Source organism: Bombina bombina, chromosome 2, assembly GCF_027579735.1.
Source record: "Bombina bombina isolate aBomBom1 chromosome 2, aBomBom1.pri, whole genome shotgun sequence".
In the NCBI taxonomy this organism is placed as follows: domain Eukaryota; kingdom Metazoa; phylum Chordata; class Amphibia; order Anura; family Bombinatoridae; genus Bombina; species Bombina bombina.
The window spans coordinates 1,077,338,464-1,077,348,184 of NC_069500.1; positions in this window are offsets into that span (position 1 = coordinate 1,077,338,464).

Below are 9,721 nucleotides of genomic sequence, written 5' to 3' on the forward strand. Positions count from 1 at the left end.
TGAGGTTTGGCAGAACCTGGGAATCGTGCACACTTGCTGCTGCAGTACTTATGCTGTGCCCACCTTATTATTATTAGATGGGAGTTCGCACATCTTAGATAGAATTTGTGATAACTGGTCCTATTGTGTTCCCGACATATGGATTTCTGGTGTCATTGTTTTATCAGATTGTTTTGAATTTGAGGACTCTTGTCCTAGGCTCTCCCTTTCTTGGGAATGAAAAATTGTTGAGACTGACACAGGAGTAGTATTATGGGATTTAAGAGACTTTTCTGGCTTTGATTGTCTTCTGGAAGTCATTCTTATAAGAGATTAAAACATTTGGAGAATGTAATTCTCTTTTTGAGGCACTAGATGGAGCTCTTGTTATAAGAATGAGGCTTTACAAGAAGGAATTGAACTGCATAGTAGAAGAAGCAATGTTTGTTTATTCATAACATTGTGTTGCCTGTAGTTCTTCTCCTTTTTATTTTTATATTATATCTTCCCTCAGGTTGCCGAATGATATTGCTTTGAAGTGTGACAGTGTCAGGTGTCTCAGAATAAAATAATAAAAGTGTTGATTACACCATCTGCTATGGGTTTAATCCACAATTTAATTTGCATTATTAGAAAGTTCCCAGTGCAATGCTGGATTGTTGAAAAAATGTTTTCCCACTACTGTTGGAGCCTAGATTTAAATATATATCATGCTATTGATTGAAATAGGGAGTTGGTGAAATGAAGCCTTATTTAGGCATATTATCCCCTAAATCTATAGTGCAATTGGTATGGCTTGAGTAGCTATATAGTGCCTGGTGTGGGCTATATTCATAATAGGTACTGGGCTGTCCTGCACTAGCTATAAGCCTAGGAGCAATGTATGGGCTAAGAAGCTCAAGTGTGGGGCTTATTAGACTTATGATTACCTGCACCTGTTGCTCAGTTGAAATGCGGAGATCCAGCAACTGCATGTAGTAGGCTAGTCAAGATGGCGGCGGCAGACCTGCTTGTGCACGGGCATGCTCCTGGTAGCAAGCGATCAGAGAAAATGTGGATGGCTAGAAGGTAAATGCTGCTGTCCTTAAATGTTCCCACACTGGCTGGTGACTATTTTAGGGTCCTCTGTTGCAGCTTATACAGTAGCTGGAGCTCCGGTCTCACGGAGCAAACTCACAGAGCGGCCATGTCCCGGCGTGACCAAACTCCGCCCCCATAATCTCCACATTTTTACAACAAATGCACTTAGCTTTTGTAGAACCGATGTCAGGCAGCAAAGTTCCAACAGATACTTCTGAGACAGGATCAGTTTGAGACATCTTGCAAAATGTAAAAGAAAAAACAACATATAAAGCGAAATTATCAATTTCCTTATATGACAGTTTCAGGAATGGAAAAAAACGCAAATAGCATAGCCCTCTGACAAAGAAAAAGGCAAGAGGCAAATATCAACGGGGTAATAAATAATTAAAAAAATTTGGCGCCAAGTATGACGCACAACACAACTGAAATTTTTTTGGCGCCAACCATGTCCGGAAATGACACACTCGCGTCACTAATGACGCACCCTGTGTGAAGAACTTGGAATCAACTATGACGCTGGAAATGACGGACTTGCGTCAACGGACGTGCCTTTCGCGCCAAAAAATTCTCACGCCAAGAATGACGCAATAAAGAGTAGCATTTGGAGCCTAATCCAGCCTGCAATTTGAAAATGTAGTCAATTGAAAAAAGACTAAACCCCAGGTAAGAAAAAAAATTCTTAAAATTTACTTTCCCCAAATATGAAACTGACAATCTGCAAAAGGAAGTACATGAACCTGACTCATGGCAAATATAAGTACAATACATATATTTAGAACTTTATATTAATGCATAAAGTGCCAAACCATAGCTAAGGTGTCTTAAGTAATAAAAACATACTTACCAAAAGACACCCATCCACATATAGCAGATAGCCAAACCAGTACTAAAACAGTTATCAGTAGAGGTAATGGTATATGAGAGTATATAGTTGATCTGAAAAGGGAGGTAGGAGATGAATCTCTACGACCGATAACAGAGAACCTATGAAATAGATCTCCCATGAGGAAAACCATTGCATTCAATAGGTGATACTCCCTTCACATCCCTCTGACATTCGCTGTACTCTGAGAGGAATCGGGCTTCAAAATGCTGAGAAGCGCATGTTAACGTAGAAATCTTAGCAAAAACTTACTTCACCACCTCCATAGGAGGCAAAGTTTGTAAAACTGAATTGTGGGTGTGGTGAGGGGTGTATTTGTAGGCATTTTGAGGTTTGGGAAACTTTGCCCCTCTTGGTAGGATTGTATATCCCATAGGTCACTAGCTCATGGACTCTTGCCAATTACATGAAGGAAACATCTGTTTGTTAACCCAAGCAAAAATAGAGGGATTGTAAAATTGCAAAATATACTGCTGTGCTGTGGTGATGCATTGGTTAAAGTCCCTCTACAATTGGGTGTAATTTCCTGGTGAAAATTTGAAGTAAGTCATCTTATTTAGGTCCTGATATTCAAAAGCTCGCCGACATGGAGAGAAATCACGCAAAATTCTTGGGATCTTTTTAGACCTCGTATTGTAATGTAGGCATCTCTCCTTCACATGAAGAACCCTACATAGTGAGGTAAACATCATTCAAACTAGCATTTGTGTTTCAAATATTTTTTTTGGGACCTCTCCGTACTGATGAGATGTCTTAGATCATCTCACCTGAGTGGAGAGCTTTTGATTATCAGGCCCATAGAGAGATTCTCAAGTATTTTCTAGTCATACATACAGTATACACTGTGTTACTTTCAAGTGATTAAACATATGGGTATCACAGAATATTGGTGCTGGAACTTTAACTACATGAGGAACATAAGCACATATAGTTAAGTAATGAACTGTCTACCATTTTCTTTCTATGCTGTTGCTTATAGGGATATAAAAATCCCTAATGTTAAAAGGATATAATACTGAAAAAATGATCTGTACTATCAAAAAGAATATGTTTCAAAACTTATTACGGAGCTGTGTTTTGAAAAATTGATGTTCCATCCTGTGCTATATACGCCAACTTTTTTCTGTGTGAGTTGTCCCTGTGAGCCAGTAACCGATAGAGTCCAAGGACTCAGTTGTACATAATCATTCACTTTCTGTTAGTTTCCCATTAACCTTAAACAGCTCATACCTAAAGGGACACTGAATCCAATTTTTTTTTCTTTTGTGATTCAGACAGAGCATGCAATTTTAAGCAACTTTCTAATTTACTCCTATTATCAAATTTTCTTCGTTCTCTTGCTATCTTTATTTGATAAAGAAGGCATCTAAGCTAAGGAGCCATCCAATTTTTAGTTCAAGACCCTAGACAGCACTTGTTTATTGGTGGGTGAATTTATCCACCAATCAGAAAGAATAACCCAGGTTGTTCACTAAAAATGGGCCGGCATCTAAACTTACATTCTTGTTTTTCAAATAAAGATACCAAGAGAATGAAGAAAATGTGATAATAGGAGTAAATTAGAATGTTGCTTAAAATTGCATGCTCTATCTGAATCACGAAATAAAAAAATTGTGTCCCTTTAACCCTGTTTTTTAAAATAATATATTTTATTTAACTGCTGCTCTTTCATAGACATGATTTAAGAAAAATAATACTGTATGCACCTTTAAAAAGATTGAAGAAATGTAGGCCTAGGTTACAAGTGGAACAAAAAAATATTAGCGTTATTGTGTATTAACATCACCTGAACATAATCAATATCACTTCTATTTTTGTGCTCCTATTACAAGATTTTTTTTTTGGGTTGAGCGATAGTCTAGGGCGTGCTAACATCTGCATCTTGGATAGTGCAAGTGCTCCATATCCCTCACATAATATAATTCTAACGGGGGTGAAGTAAAATTCATGTTGGTTATCGCTCAAGCGCTAAGCAAATGTTGCGTAAGTAGTTTGTTGTATGGTTGTGTGCTGTACTATTAATAATAATGGTTTTGGGAAAAATAACGGAGGACTTCCAGTTTGGGGAAGAGCGAGTAAGACGCTGAAGTTCTTTGTCTTGTTGTGAACGAGCCATTTACCACCCCCCCATCATAGTGCGCCTTGGCCAGTGTGGTAACTGGCCCGGACAGTGGACCTTTGGCTCCTTGAGGTGGAAGTCCTGCTTGCCTAGTGAAGCTACTCACCGGCATATGCAGTCTACAGAACTCCTGGCATTACCTAAGACTCACTTTGTACTTTTTGGGCACTGCAGCTCAAACTTATCAGCTGGCAACTAACAGCATCCACGGCCTCTCAAGCCATACTACAGCTTTGCAAGTTGCAGTACAATTGCCTGGCTAACCAGGGGACGGGCAAATCAGGTGGCCCCTGAGTACATACAGCAGCCAATGTAACTGGAATACAGGACCTGCAATTGGATCACCGATGAAGTGGCCAATCCGATAGTTAGGCACACGGATAATCAGAATGGGACAATGTGGAAGCAAGCCCCCCTTGCCGGGTTTGGCACATCAAATCTCTATACTGATTTCAATACGCCATCACATTGGTCCTGGCGGGGGTGACGTACATCGGACAAGCCGGAAGCCGTACATACCTGTTTGGCGTTCAAGCCGCAGTCGTTGAGACTGCAAGTTGCTGGATTTAATCTCAATAGATGTCCAGGCTGTAAACGAGGTAGGAGACAGGCAAACCCCACGGCTCCTGGAGCTCGAAGGGACATTATCCATTAATGTACTCTTTATTCGTCCCTTTACTTGAACTTTGTACATATTTTACAGCAAGAAGCACTGACTGTACCTAAAAGGGCCTTAGACTGTGGTTGTGACTTTAGACAGACCAGCCAGAATTTGCTCATTGGATAAATTGCATCGCAGAAATCTACATATTGGACCCAGTTAAAAGTCTGGGATTACCAGTTGGCCAATAAGTACATAAGGACTTGTGCTTACATAATTTGGGTGACAGACTCTAGTCCGTGGACTTAGCTTTGATATATCCTTTTGAATTTTTACTAGTAACTGTTGAGTTTCAATCAATGCTTTAAAGGCTATTTTTCCTAATAATGGATCTAGTAATAAGGGGGCATACTGTATTAGATAGATCTTTGGTGCCGCTTGTAATGTAATATTTGGTGCTGACTGTGACTTACCATCTAAGCATATAGCAGCTGAAATAGCGGATGTGGCCTGGCATGATAGGGCTTTCTCTCCTTAACGCTGCACAAGAATATATACACATATATTAATTTACTTTGCTTGCTTAGCACAAGCGCATACTGTCACAAGAACACGTGATTGAAAATACACCAAGCTAAGTAAGATGCTTAGTAGCACAATTTCTATGGTCTGTTTTGGGAATCACTGTTGATACAATATTCATAGCAGTAGTAATTCACAAATTGTTTTAAGGTTTGGAATTCACTAAGGTAGTTTGGTTTGGGGGATTTATTTATTTCCTCCTTTCATTTATAGCATAAGTGTATAATACTATAGTTATACGATTGAGTTTGCACTAATTTAAGTGGTTGTTTTTTTTCTTGCATATTTATATGTTTTTTTAAAACAAAAATCAAAGAGGAGGAAGGGTAAGGGGAATAAGGAAAGGTCTTTTCTTGATTTAATGCACAAGTGGTTATTTAGTAGCTGCAGCAGATGTAATAGCAGAAGTGTTTGCAATTCTTAGAATCTACCAAGTTATACAGGTTTGGGAGATATATCTGTACCCCCTCTGTATATATTGCTGTAGGCTAATAATACTTTTTGACTAGTACGTATTGCGCTGACTACACACGATAGGAGATTGAATTAATATTTGGAATAATTTGCCTCCTTAGGGAAGGGCCTATGGGAAGATACATAGCTCAAACTAAAAGCTGCTCTCCAGTTATGCCACCAAAACAGAAAAATAAAAAAGGTAGCAAGGACCTTGATTCTAGCTCTGACATTTCGCAGGAGCGCAGCGCCCCTGCATCAGTTAATTTTGACATGTCAGAACTAGTATCTGAAATTGCAAAAACAATTACCCCTCAATTAAATCAAGTTAAAAGAGAAATCAAGACAGAAATAAATAGCCTTACGAATGAAATCTGACAATTTGCTTCCAGGCTAGACGAAGTAGAGACAAGGGTCTCAGACCTTGAAGATAGGGTCAATGTGCAAGAACCTAATCTGTTTGCCAAGAATAAGATGCTAGCTACATTACAAGCCAGAATAGAGGATCTGGAGGACCGATCTAGGTGGAATAACCTTAAAATCATTGACCTCCCTGAAACAGCTGAGTTCCAGGATATAATGTATTTCGTTTCATCTACACTTCCACAATTGTTACAAATACAACCCCCTATCCCGACATTTCAGATCGAAAGAGTCCATAGAATAGGCATAAATAGAGGGAATCTAGAGGTTATCCAGAAACCTAGACAAGTTATTTTTAAATTTGTTAATTTTCAAGACAAAATTACATTTTAAAGATATTATCGGAAGTTAAATCCTTTTATGATTGGAGCGCATAAAATCATGATGCTTCAGGATTTTTCAGCTGAGACCCTTGCAAGGATGAGAGAGATGTCTCCCTTTTTCGTTAAACTTATGAATGCGAATCTCAACATTAGACTGATTTATCCGGCTAAGCTTATTGTGGTAAAAGAAGGGAAATCTCATATGCTTAATAATATAGCAGAAGCATTAAGTTTCTGCAAATCAGATGGATTAGATTAGGTAGACAGAGATTATTTTAGGAAGAATTAATACAGATTAGTAATGGAGCCACTATGTACAAATGAGTTTATGTGTATAAATGTTTGTTTTTCTCCCTTTTTTCCCTCCCCCCCTTCTTTTGTACTCTATAGCTAATATGGAGTAAGGTATCTAATGGGAATAGATACAGTTAAGTTTCTGTCATGAAATGTGGGCGGGATAACCTACCTCGATGAAAAGGAAGACAATAATTAAACAACTAGGCAAATATAAACCGGATGTCGCCTTCCTTCAATAAACTCATTTAAAAACTACAGAAATTGTGAAACTTAAGGTTAAATGGGTCGGGGAGGTTATTGCCGCCACATAAGATGATAGGAAAAGAGGGGTGACAATATTGTTGAATAAACGGTTAACATATAAAATTGAGGCTAGTGAAACTGATATAAATGGTCGATATAAAATTCTTGAAATTACAATTAATAATGGTTGGTTTTATGCAATGTATATGGCTCCAATTTGGTGGATAAAGTATTTTGGAATAATCTGACCCTGAAATTACATAAATATATTGGCCAAAATGTCATTCTTGCAGGTGATTTTTAATTTAGTTAAATGGTAGGGGTTAAATTACAATGTCTGCAGGGATCTGCAGGCTGGTAATTATATACAGCTGCACTGCCCCAAAAAAGAGCAGCTAATGATAGTGGAAGGCCCTCTAGTGGGCCAGTAACAACATTAAGGGATTACCAACTTGAAGTCTGGAGAAATGCTAAGCTATGTTTCTTTCATGTAATTAGCAAGAGTCCATGAGCTAGTGACGTATGGGATATACATTCCTACCAGGAGGGGCAAAGTTTCCCAAACCTCAAAATGCCTACAAATACACCCCTCACCACACCCACAAATCAGTTTTACAAACTTTGGAGGTGGTGAAGTAAGTTTGTGCTAGATTCTACGTTGATATGCGCTCCGCAGCAGGTTGGAGCCCGGTTTTCCTCTCAGCGTGCAGTGAATGTCAGAGGGATGTGAGGAGAGTATTGCCTGTTTGAATTCAATGATCTCCTTCTACGGGGTCTATTTCATAGGTTCTCTGTTATCGGTCGTAGAGATTCATCTCTTACCTCCCTTTTCAGATCGACGATATACTCTTATATATATATACCATTACCTCTGCTGATTTTCGTTTCAGTACTGGTTTGGCTTTCTACAAACATGTAGATGAGTGTCCTGGGGTAAGTAAGTCTTATTTTCTGTGACACTCTAAGCTATGGTTGGGCACTTTTTTAATAAAGTTCTAAATATATGTATTCAAACATTTATTTGCCTTGACTCAGGATGTTCAACATTCCTTATTTTCAGACAGTCAGTTTCATATTTGGGATAATGCACTTGAATCAATTATTTTTCTTACCTTAAAAATTTGACTTTTTTCCCTGTGGGCCGTTAGGCTTGTGGGGGCTGAAAATGCTTCATTTTATTGCGTCATTCTTGGCGCTGACTTTTTTGGAGCAAAAAATCTTTTCTGTTTCCGGCGTCATACGTGTTTCCGGAAGTTGCGTCATTTTTGACGTTCTTTTGCGCCAAAAATGTCGGCGTTCCGGACGTGGCGTCATTTTTGGCGCCAAAAAGCATTTAGGCGCCAAATAATGTGGGCGTCTTATTTGGCGCTAAAAAAATATGGGCGTCGCTTTTGTCTCCACATTATTTAAGTCTCATTTTTCTTTGCTTCTGGTTGCTAGAAGCTTGTTCCTTGGCATTTTTTCCCATTCCTGAAACTGTCATTTAAGGAATTTGATCAATTTTGCTTTATATGTTGTTTTTTCTCTTACATATTGCAAGATGTCTCACGTTGCATCTGAGTCAGAAGATACTTCAGGAAAATCGCTGTCTGGTGCTGGAACTACCAAAGCTAAGTGTATCTGCTGTAAACTTTTGGTAGCTGTTCCTCCAGCTGTTGTTTGTATTAATTGTCATGACAAACTTGTTAATGCAGATAATATTTCCTTTAGTAATATACCATTACCTGTTGCAGTTCCATCAACATCTAATGTTCAGAATGTTCCTGATAACATAAGAGATTTTGTTTCTGAATCCACCAAGAAGGCTATGTCTGTTATTCCTCCTTCTAGTAAACATAAAAAATCTTTTAAAACTTCTCTTTATACAGATGAATTTTTAAATGAACATCATCATTCTGATTCTAATGACTCTTCTGGTTCAGAGGATTCTGTCTCAGAGGTTGATGCTGATAAATCTTCATATTTATTTAAAATGGAATTTATTCGTTCTTTACTTAAAGAAGTACTAATTGCTTTAGAAATTGAGGATTCTGGTCCTCTTGATACTAAATCTAAACGTTTAGATAAGGTCTTTAAATCTACTGTGGTTATTCCAGAAGTTTTTCCTGTTCCTGGTGCTATTTCTGAAGTAATTTCCAGAGAATGGAATAATTTGGGTAATTCATTTACTCCTTCTAAACGTTTTAAGCAATTATATCCTGTGCCGTCTGACAGATTAGAATTTTGGGACAAAATCCCTAAAGTTGATGGGGCTATTTCTACCCTTGCTAAGCGTACTACTATTCCTACGTCAGATGGTACTTCCTTTAAGGATCCTTTAGATAGGAAAATTGAATCCTTTCTAAGAAAAGCTTATCTGTGTTCAGGTAATCTTCTTAGACCTGCTATATCATTGGCTGATGTTGCTGCAGCTTCAACTTTTTGGTTGGAAACTTTAGCGCAACAAGTAACAGATCATGATTCTCATAATATTATTATTCTTCTTCAACATGCTAATAATTTTATCTGTGATGCCATTTTTGATATTATCAGAGTTGATGTCAGGTTTATGTCTCTAGCTATTTTAGCTAGAAGAGCTTTATGGCTTAAAACTTGGAATGCTGATATGTCTTCTAAATCGACTCTACTTTCCATTTCTTTCCAGGGTAACAAATTATTTGGTTCTCAGTTGGATTCTATTATCTCAACTGTTACTGGTGGGAAAGGAACTTTTTTACCACAGGATAAAAAATCTA